Raw genomic sequence first — 11,409 nt, forward strand, 5'->3', positions numbered from 1 at the left:
AAATTAGACTGCTCCTTTCTTTGTCAGTGGGCAAACGTACAAAATCAGCAGGGGATCAAATACTCCCCCCCCCCACTGTAAATCCCCTTGGATTGATGAGGAATTGAAAAAGTGGAATGGTTGAGAGGGATGAGGCAAAAGGTATGGCAATTAAGTCTGGCAGTCCAACTGATTGGCAAACGTACTGCAAATTAAAAAATCATGTGACTAATTTAAATAAAAATAAAAATAATCTACACTATGAAACAAAGATAAATTATATAAAGAATGATAGTAAAAAGTTTTGGGGCACCTTAAATGAAATGTTGGGAAAAAAAGCCAACTCGGCTCCTTCATTTATTGAATTAGATGGCTCATTCATCACAATGCCCACTGATATTGCAAACTAATTTAATGACTTTTTCATTGGCAAGATAAGCAAACTTAGGGATGACATGCCAGCAACAAACACTGACACTAAACATCGAACTATATCGGACCAAATTATGAAAGACAAGAATTGTACTTTTGAATTCCGTAAAGTCAGTGTGGAAGAGGTGAAAGAATTATTGTTGTCTATCAACAATGACAAGCCACCAGGGCCTGACAATCTAGATGGAAAATTACTGAGGATAATAGCAGACGATATTGCCACTCCTGTTTGCTCCATCTTCAATTTAAGCCTGCTAGAGAGTGTGTGATCTCAGGCCTGGAGGGAAGCTAAAGTCATTCCGCTACCCAAGAATAGTAAAGCCCCCTTTACTGGCTCAAATAACGAACCAGATACAATGCTATTTTACAGTAAACAAATTGACAACAGAATTTCAGCATGCTTATAGGGAAGGACACTCAATAAGCACAGCACTTACACAAATGACTGATGATTGGCTGAGAGAAATTGATGATACAATGATTGTGGGGGCTGTCTTGTTAGACTTCAGTGCAGCTTTTGACATTACTGATCATAGTCTGCTGGTGGAAAAATGTATGTGTTATGGCTTTACACCCCCTAATATAATGTGGATAAAGAGTTACTTGTCTAACAGAACACAGAGGGTGTTCTTTAATGGAAGCCTATCAAATATAATCCAGTTAGAATCAGGAATTCCCCAGGGCAGCTGTTTAGGCCCCTTGCTTTTTTCAATTTTTACTAACGACATGCCACTGACTTTGAGTAAAGCCAGAGTTTCTATGTATGCAGATGACTCAGCACTATACACTTCAGCTACTACAGTGACTGAAATGATTGCAACACTCAACAAAGAGCTGCAGTTAGTTTCAGATATATGGTTTCCAGTTTGCATAAAGTCCAGGGAAGTTCCTTGATGGCTGTCTTGGTATACGCTTGCGGGGGGATATACACGGCTGTGACGTTAACCGAGGACAGTTCTCTTGGGAGATATTATGGTTGGCATTTCATTGTGAGGAATTCTAGGTCAGGTGAACAAAAGGACTTGAGTTCTTGTATGTTGTTACATTTACACCATGAGTTGTTTAATCATGAAACATACACCCCTGCCCTTCTTCTTACCTGAGAGATGTTTATTCCTGTCGGCGCGATGCACTGACAATCCCGTTGGCTGTACGTACTCCGACAGCGTGTCTCCAGCTAGTCATGTTTTAGTGAAACGGAGTATGTTACAATCCCGGATATCTCTTTGGAAATCAACTCTCTCCCTGATTTCGTCGACCTTATCATCACACCTCAGTCAGGGTTAGGAACAGCATGAGGAGACTACCTAAGCGTTTTAAACGGAAACAACCATTTCCGTAACGGGTGCAAAAAATCTAACTAAGTGATTGGATTAGTTTAGGAAAATGTATGTTTATTATCTTTGTGTAGCATAAGATTTATCAATCAATCTCTCAATGTACATGCAAAAACAGAGATATTAAAAACAATTCCAAAAAACCTACCTGCATTTTGGGTAAAAGGTTTTGCTTGTTATTTTCTATCATAACTTAAAAAAAGAGTTGATGTGACTTTTCCTTTAGTTTTGAGTCATTACCACACAAACATTTTAAGTAATAATGCCTTTTCATTGACTTTGAGTTAAACTACCAGAAGTATTTGAGTTAAAAATGCTTTGGAGTTTACAGTGATAGACTCAATCAAAAGCTCAAGGTATTTCTAAGAAATCTACTAAGAAGAAGCTTTAGAGGACAAAGTGGACACCCAGTGTAGAAAATGAACAACAGTAGACAGACAAATGAAGATTCATCAGGGTGCTTATTATTGGTGGGCGCCTCGCTGTGAGCCCCGGAAAAATACCAAGGGTGCAGGACTGAGAGGGTGCCGAAGAAACAAATGAGCAAGCGAATGAACACCACTCTCATCTGTCTGTCTGGTCCACCTGCTGGTATCGCCTCCAGCCTGCCCTTAGCCAGTGATTCCGCTCACAAACAAGGGCACCTGGGTACCCTTCACGGGTATTAGATAAACCAGACTGGCGCCCACTCTTCCCCTGAATACACCTCAGACAGCCTCTCCCTGCTGGGATGAATGCATAGGGCGTCTTTGAAATCAGAGGGCTTTCACTTTCCTTTGTTTAAGAGGGTTGTTTTGTGTGTGGGAGAGAGAGGGAGAATATAATAAAAAAATGCAAGCTTCAGGCTTGAATACGTTGGGAATACAAAATTAGACCATTTATAGCAATTAGTAGTAGTAGTGGTTGCCCTTGTCATTACTATGCAAAATGTGTAATTGCAGTAAATTCATACATGAGTGGGTTAGTCACTTTAAAGATCAGCTCTGACACTTTGCTACATCGGATTATGTCACTGTGTGTCTCATTATGAGCAGGACAAGCTCAGACAATGAATATGTCTCCCTATTTATTGCAGTACCCCAAGAAACCAAAAACTACTGACAAATTGTTGAATCGAATTAAAAGTTCCCTGCAGTCTGTAGGATAATCTAATGAAGTTAAATTATACAGTCTATAACTCTATTGTGATCAATAGGTGCTACCTAACTAGATGAGTGCCGTTGTAGCAGCAGGTGTATGACTCAGGGAGACTTCATTCAGAGATGAGCTGCCAGAACCACCAGCTTCTAACAGCTTCCTGGGCTTCCACATACATTTCTAGGTCACTTTACATGCTAATGTAGCATTAAGTCACAGAATCGAATCGAACCACGTTGTCCGATTTCAAAAAGGCTTTACAGCAAAAGCAAAACATTAGATTATGTTAGAGGAGTATATCGTAAAAGTAGCCACATAGCCATTTTCCGACCAACCACATACATCACAAATAACCAAAAAACAGCTAAATGCAGCACTAACCTTTGACAATCTTCATCAGATGACACACCTAGGACATCATGTTACACAATACATGCATTCTTTTGTTTGATAAAGTTCATATTTATATATAAAAACAGCATTTTACATCGGTGCGTAACGTTGACTAACTATTTTCCCTCAAATGCATCCAATGAAACAGCGCTACAATTTACTAAATTACTATTCGAAAACATTTTTAAAATGTAATATTGTCATTCTAAGATTTATAGATGAATATCTCTTGAAAGCACCTGTAATGCCAGATTTAGAAATAACTTTACTGGGTAATCACACTTTGCGATAAAAGGGGATGCGATACTCAGAACAATAGGCTAGCAATACTGGTCAGCGCCATCTTGGAACAATCGCATATCAAATCTAGTCTTGTATACTATTGTCAATAATCCCTTACCTTTGATTATCTTCATCCTTAGGCACTTCCAGGAATCCCAGGTCCACAACAAATGTATTTTTGTTCGAAAAAGTTCATCTTTTATGTTCCATTAGCTTGTTGTTGTTAGCGCGTTCTGAAGGCTGCACCAAAAGTTCCGACGTGCGAGGGGCTACTCTTTCAAGAAAATGCATTTTTTTCTTATTTAGGTTCGTTCAAACATGTCAAACGTTGTATAACATAAATCTTTAGGGCGTTTTTCAACTAGAGCTCCAATAAGATTCGAGGGGGACGATTGCACTGTGTTTCAAAACGTTTCGAAAGGGGAGGGTAGCTAGGGGCGCCGGCGTCATAATGGTGATGGCCCTCTCCGTGTGAACACGTTCCACAGCGTGTCATTCTGTCAGTTTTCACAGTAAAGGCTCAAATCACTTTGTAAAGACTGGGGACATCTAGTGGAAGCAATAGGAAGTGCTCAATGAACCATAGCTCACGGTGTGATTAATAGGCAACGTGATGAAGTTGAGTCCGCAATTCAGAATTCCACTTCCTGTTTCGATCTGTCTCGGGGTTTTGACTGCCATATGAGTTCTGTTATACTCACAGACACCATTCAAACAGTTTTAGAAACTTTAGGGTGTTTTCTATCCACAAGTGTTAATTATATGCATATCCTAGCTTCTGAGTTTGAGTAGTAGGCCGTTTAAAATGGGCACTAATTTTTTTTCTCACAAATATGACCACCCCCCCCCCCAAAAAAAGGTATTTGCGCGTCTTTAACTTTCTCACTCGTTACTCACGATTCATTCAGGATTATCCACCTTAATGTGGCCTTCAACTTTTTATTTTCACCACTGGCAGGAGATTAGGGGTATGCAAATAGTTTAAAAGTAGTGGACAAGTTCTATGCCAAGAAGAAGCATGAAAGCAAGCGCCAAGGTAGGAGAAAAGAGGATGGTGTAGTACAGATGGACATGCAAGAATGCATGCACAGACACACCCAAATGGAGGCAAACGAATACATTTACATTTTACATTTACATTTACGTCATTTAGCAGACGCTCTTATCCAGAGCGACTTACAGTAGTGAATGCATACAATTTCATACAATTTCATACTTTTTTTTTTCTGTGCATACACAAACACACACACAAGCATGCACACACACACTCTCACAAACACACACTTGTGCTCACACACACAAATGAATGTGCACACAGACACATACATGCACACACACACTCATTCTAAGAAGTTGCCCCTCTGTGTATTGTGCATACTGTTATATGCACACCTCCCTTCAGAAGCTGTCATTAAACCGTGGTGGGTCAGCTAGTCCTTGCCATTACTACACTTCTCTGTGAGAGAAACTTGTGGGATTCTCATATCTGCTGTTCCAGACTTCTCAGAGAACCATATTTCCCCAGCGGAGTACAGTCATAGGAGACATGAGTGGAGGGGAGACTGGTAGGGGAGGCACCGGTGGAAGGCGTAGATACAGATCGATCCAGTAGCGTCACTAAGCGTTCAGTATGTAAAATCCACTCAGGGAACTGCCAGATCTCAAGATCTCAAGACAGCTGGGTTAAATTGATTTCAGACAGGGGAAATGTGGATTTTCAGCTATTTCCATATATACCGAGTTTACAAAACATTAGGAACATCTTCCTAATATTGAGTTGCACACCTTTTCACCCTCAGAACAGCCTCAATTTGTCTGGGTATGGACTCTACAAGGTGTCGAAAGTGTTCCACAGAGATGCTGGCTCATGCTGACTCCAATGCTTGCCACAGTTGGGTCAAGTTGGCTGGATATCCTTTGGGTGGTGGACCATTCTTGTTACACATGGGAAACTGTTGATCGTGAAAAACCTAGCACTGTTGCAGTTCATGACACACTCAAACCGGCACTCCTGGCACCTACTACCATACCCCATTCAAAGGGCACTTCAATATTTTGTCTTGCCCATTCACACAGTAAAAATAAAAGTGTTCATATAACTCCTATAGAGTTGAATTCAACACTGTTTCAGATAACATTTGGTCCCAGTCTACATAATGTGAAAGTTACTCTCAGGTGGTGTCACATTTTCAGAGTTAATTTGACTCAAAATGGTGTTAAAATTCACACATATGTTTTTTTATTCCACTGAATTGAGTTGAATTTACACTGCAGTGACTGCATAATTTTACACTCTGATTTAATTCCGACACTAGAGCTCATTGACTCCTCATAATGTTGAAATACTCATCCTGGGTTAAAATAAGTCAACACTAATTTTTACACCCTTTTTTACTGTGCACCCTCTGAATGGCACACATATACAATCCATGTCTAAATTGTCTCCTCCCCTTCATCTATACTGATTGAAATGTATTTAACAGTTGACATCAATCATAGCTTTCACCTGGATTCACCTAGTCAGTCTATGTCATGGAAAGAGCAGGTGTTCCTAATGTTTTATACACTCAGTGTACAGTACAAGTACATAGTGAGGGCTTGACTCACCAATAATGTGTAAGAGGCTGTGACACTTTGGAAAAGTTCTGGAAAGTCAATTTTACGTGAAGATCATTTTTATATTGACATTTTTATATTGACAGTGAAAGCAAGACAATGGAAAAGTGTTGAATTGTCTCAATGACGACCAAAGCGGGCAAAGAGTGAATTTCAGTATAGTTGTGGCTTGATTTAAACTCACATCACATGTCTTGCTGAACTTCGAGTTTTGCTGAACTTTTCAAAAGGGATAGTGTCCCCATTGATATCTCCTCACTGTTGCATTTCTGGGCCTCACAGCCTGCAGACTCAGATGTTCTGATGTGTCATGGCTCCCCTCTAAAGGTGTGTGTAAACAAACTGCAGTTCACTGATGGAAGGGGAAAGATGACAGAGCCATCTTGCCCTGGTTTCCAGAACTTTGAAGTCAGACTGATAGAAACAATGCAAATTCTGGAAGGAGTCTTGCCGAGTACTCCTTTTTAAGATGCCTTTTGATACCAATTTTTGTGTTCTGTTTGTGCTTTTCTATAAACCAATTTCTGTGTTCATGCAAGTGACTGATTGAACGAATCGTCACTATCAGTATCTGCAATTTGGCAGTATGCCCAGAACCTTGTTTAGAGAAAGGGATATCTCGATTTCAAGGTCTTAGAGAGAAGAAGCCTCATGAGGTATTGGTCTGTCACATGCATGACCCAGTATTGGTTGTCACATGAATGAAGCAAACATTAATTATGAATAAGCTAAATCATGCAAATGTAACTTTTCAGTATATAAGGGAACTAACGGGACTGCCCCGTTAGAGCTCACTTCAGACCGGTACTTCATGCATATAAGTTTGATTGTGACCTCTCCAGCTTGCGGTCAATAAAGAATGATTCATATAAGATTGACTTTGAGTGTCCCTGTGTAAGAATTTCCACAACATGCCCAACAACTCTGCAGAGATTAAGGGTAAATAAGCTCCATCAGGAAAACATTTCTCTGGCCTCGAATCCTGAGGTCTATTTAGGTATTTGGAGTCTGTGTCTACCTACTGGGCACATATGTCAACGTCTAGTTTTATATATCAGTTATCCACATTGATTCAACTTCATCACATAGATTTTTATGAAATGATGTGAAAACAATGTTGATTCAACCAGTTTTTGCCCAGTGGGTGGTTCTTTTGCCTTTCTTACAATGCCCAAAATCACAATCTTAAAAACTTCTTGAGGATCGGTGTCCCGCAACTTCCGGTGAAACTGGAGGGTGCGCAATTCAAATAAATAATCATTAATATGATGGATTTTAAACATTTAGGTACATATAAGTGTCTTATATCGTCTGAAATCTTAAATTCTTGTTAATCTAACTGCACTGTCTGATTTACAGTAGCTATTACAGCGAAAACATGCCATGCGATTGTTTGAGGATGGCGCACCACATCAAAATACCGGCACCGGCACAGGTTTCAAACATTCACATATAACGATTAAATATTCACTTACTTTTTGAAAATCTTCCTCTTATTTGTCATCCAAAGGGTCCCAGCTATAACATGTAGTGTCATTTTGTTAGATAAAATCCTTCTTTATATCCCAAAAAGTCAGTTTAGTTGGCGCCATTGGTTTGAGTAATCCACTCGTTCAACTTGCAGAGAAAGGAATCCGAAAATCTACCCCTAAACTTTGTTTCAACGAGTCAAAATATGTTTTTATTGACTCCTCAGATACCCTAAAATGTAATCAAACTATAATATTTATTTCGGGAAAGAAGTATGTTCAATAGGAAACCGATTATAGCAGGTGCATAATGTCTTCATTGCGCACGCAAACACGAGAGAGAGAGAGAGAGAGAGAGAGAGAGAGAGAGATGTATCAGATGCTCAACATGCTCTGCTCACACCTACTGCTCACACTTACTGTAATGGTCCAGGCCTAAATCACACATAAACAACACTAGACTAGCTTTACTATCTCATCCTGGAATATACAAGGTCTGAGGTCATCTGCCTTTGGCCTAAAGAGCAGGAACCCAGACTTCATCAAAGAATTTGGAAATACAGACATAGTCATCCTACAAGAAACATGATAGAAAAAAGACGGACCCACTGGTTGCCCTCTAGGTTACAGAGAGCTGGTAGTCCCATCCACCAAACTACCAGGTGTGAAACAGGGAAGAGACTCAGGGGGTATGCTAATTTGATATAGAGCAGACCTAACCCACTCTATTAAATTAGTCAAAACAGGAACATTTTACATCTGGCTAGAAATTAATAAGGAAATTATATCAACAGAGAAACATTTCCTCATGTGTGCTACCTATATCCCCCCAATAGAATCCCCATACTTTAATTAATGGTGACAGCTTCTCCATCCTAGAGGGGGAGATCAACAATTTCCAGGCCCAAGGACATGTACTAGTCTGTGGTGACCCAAATGCCAGAACTGGACCTGACACCCTCAGCACACAGGGGGACAAACATCTACCTGATAGCATTCCCTCCCTCATATGCCCCCCTCGACACAACTACGACAACAAAAACGGATCACAACTCATGCTGCTCTGTCGGACGCTGGGTATGTATATACATAGTCAATAGTAGGCTTTGAGGGGACTCCTATGGTAGGTACACATATAGCTCATCTCTTGGCAGTAGTACTGTAGACTACTTTATCACTGACCTCAACCCAGAGTCTCTTAGAGTGTTCACAATCAGTCCAATGACACCCTGTCACGTCCTGGCCAGTAAAGGGGTTATTTGTTATTTGAGTTTGGTCAGAACGTGGCAGGGGGTATTTGTTTTATATGGTTCGGGGTGGTTGTGTATGTAGAGGGGTGTTAGATTTATGTATTCCCGGGTTTTTGGTTATTGTTCTATGTTAGATTATTTCTATGTTCTGTCTAGTCGTTTGTATTTCTATGTTTTGCTAATTGGTGTTGGGGCCTTCAGTTGGAGGCAGCTGTCTATCGTTGCCTCTGATTGAAGGTCCTATAATTAGGAGTATGTTTGTTTTGGGGGTTTGTGGGAGATTGTTTCTTGTATTGCTGTGTGTTGCCTACAAGACTGGTTTGTCGTCCGTTTATCTTTTTTCCGTGTTTGTTTTGGATTAATAAAAATGAGCATTCACGTACCTGCTGCGCCTTGGTCCATCCATTACGACGACCGTGACAGAATCTCCCACCAACCACGGACCAAGCAGCGTAGGAAGGAGCAACAGGTGGACTATTGGGAGTTGTGGACCTGGGAGGAAATTAAAGCCGGAGTGGGCCCATGGAGGAAGGTGAAAGAGGACCAGGAATGTTACAGGGGTACACGGTTGGCGTTCAAACCTGAGAGGCAACCCCAAGATTTTTTTTTGGGAGGGCACACGGGCAGTTTGGCTGGGCAAGCATTAAGCCCCAAGCCAAATCCCCGTTCTTTTTTGAGGCAACCTATGACTGGACAGGTCCCGTGCTTCGGGGTAATGCGTACTGTGGCGAGGCCAAGTATTTTCAGGCCGGTGTGCGCAATGCCAGCGCCCCGCATTTGCCAGGGGGAAGTGGGCATCCAGCCATTAAGTGTGGAGCCAGTGCTGCGCTCGAGACCGGCAGTGCGTCTTCACGGTCCCCGCACTAGCCGTGAGGTGCGTGTCTCCAGTCTGGCACATTCCAAGCCAGCACCACGCACCAGGCTTCCAGTGCATCAGCCCAGTCCAGTATGTCCTGTTCCCGCTCCTCGCACTAGCCTTGAGGTGCGTGTCCCTAGTCTGATACCTCCAGTACCAACCCCACGCACTAGGCTTCCAGTGCATCAGCCCAGTCCAGTACGTCCTGTTCCTGTTCCCTGCACTAGCCCTGAGGTGCGTGTCCCCAGTCTGGTACCTCCACTACAGGCCCCACGCATCAGGCTTCCATTGCGTCAGCCCAGTCCCGAGCTTCCGACGACAGTGCCTCGTCCAGAGTGTCCGGTAACAGTGCCTCTTCCAGAGTGTCCGGCAACAGTGCCTCGTCCAGACTGTCCAGAACCAAGAGAGACGGCCCACTCTCCGGAACCAAGAGAGACGGCCCACTCTCCGGAAACAAGAGAGACGGCCCACTGTCCGGAACCAAGAGAGACGGCCCACTGTCCGGAACCAAGAGAGACGACCCACTGTCCTGAACCAAGAGAGACAGCCCACTGTCCGGAGCTCCCAGAGTCGTCCTACAGTCCGGAGCTCCCAGAGTCGTCCTACAGTCCGGAGCTCCCAGACTACAGTCCAAAAAATTATTTCATACTCCACATTTAGGGGGGCCACATGGGGGTCCAAAATTGTTGTCACAGGGGCACTGGCCCCCCCTCAGAACCGCCCCTGCTAACAGAACCGCCCCTGCTAACAGACACTCCGAGACCAAGAAGCTGCGACTACTAAGGACATGGTGACCTCTGGTGGACAACCAGAGACTTACACAACCAGAGACTTTCTGATGAACTACTCTCCACAGACTGATCGAGCGATTTCACCAGAGAGAGGCGACAGAGACATACAAGCGTAAATATGTAATTTGCATTTCTAAATCTGAATGAGCGGTTGTTAGGGTGCTAAATATCCTCATTTACGATGAGCACATTATTCAACTGTATGTACGATAGTTGAATTCCTTTATCTCTCCCGCTCTTTCTTTCCCCACCACTTTTCATTGTGTACCAAGCCGTCATATCGGGTTAGTCCACTAGGGACTTTTCATTGAATTGTTAGTAATCAACGCATAATCTATCCTGTGTGTGTGTTAATGTATTTCTGTGTGATTATTTCATTACTTAGTAAATAAATAATTTAGATTCATCATGGAGACTAGGGTATGTGCAGATTTATAGGATATTATGACGTTCAGAATGAGACTGAAATAGGAGCAAATGATTGATGGATAACGGATAGTATATTGAGATATTCTGATATTGAGTTCAATCGGGAAACAGTAACTCGTTAAATAAACTTTTCCCATGGTGCCCCAGATTACTACTTAATTGATTGTTATATGATTAATTTAATCGCATAATAATTGAATGTGGTATGTAATCCTTCGATGAATAGCCATCATCACATTAATTGTAGCAATGTCACGACAGGGTGAACCATTTAGAAATTACAGTCGTTTTTGAACATAGTCCCCATATTTTAAGGGACCAAAAGTATTGGGACAAATTCACTTAATATGTGTTTTAATGTAGTCAAAGTTTTAGTATTTAGTCCCATATTCCTAGCACGCAATGATTACATCAAGCTTGTGACTTTAAAAACCTGGG

The sequence above is a fragment of the Salmo trutta genome, chromosome 27 (genome assembly GCF_901001165.1).
Source record: "Salmo trutta chromosome 27, fSalTru1.1, whole genome shotgun sequence".
NCBI lineage: Eukaryota > Metazoa > Chordata > Actinopteri > Salmoniformes > Salmonidae > Salmo > Salmo trutta.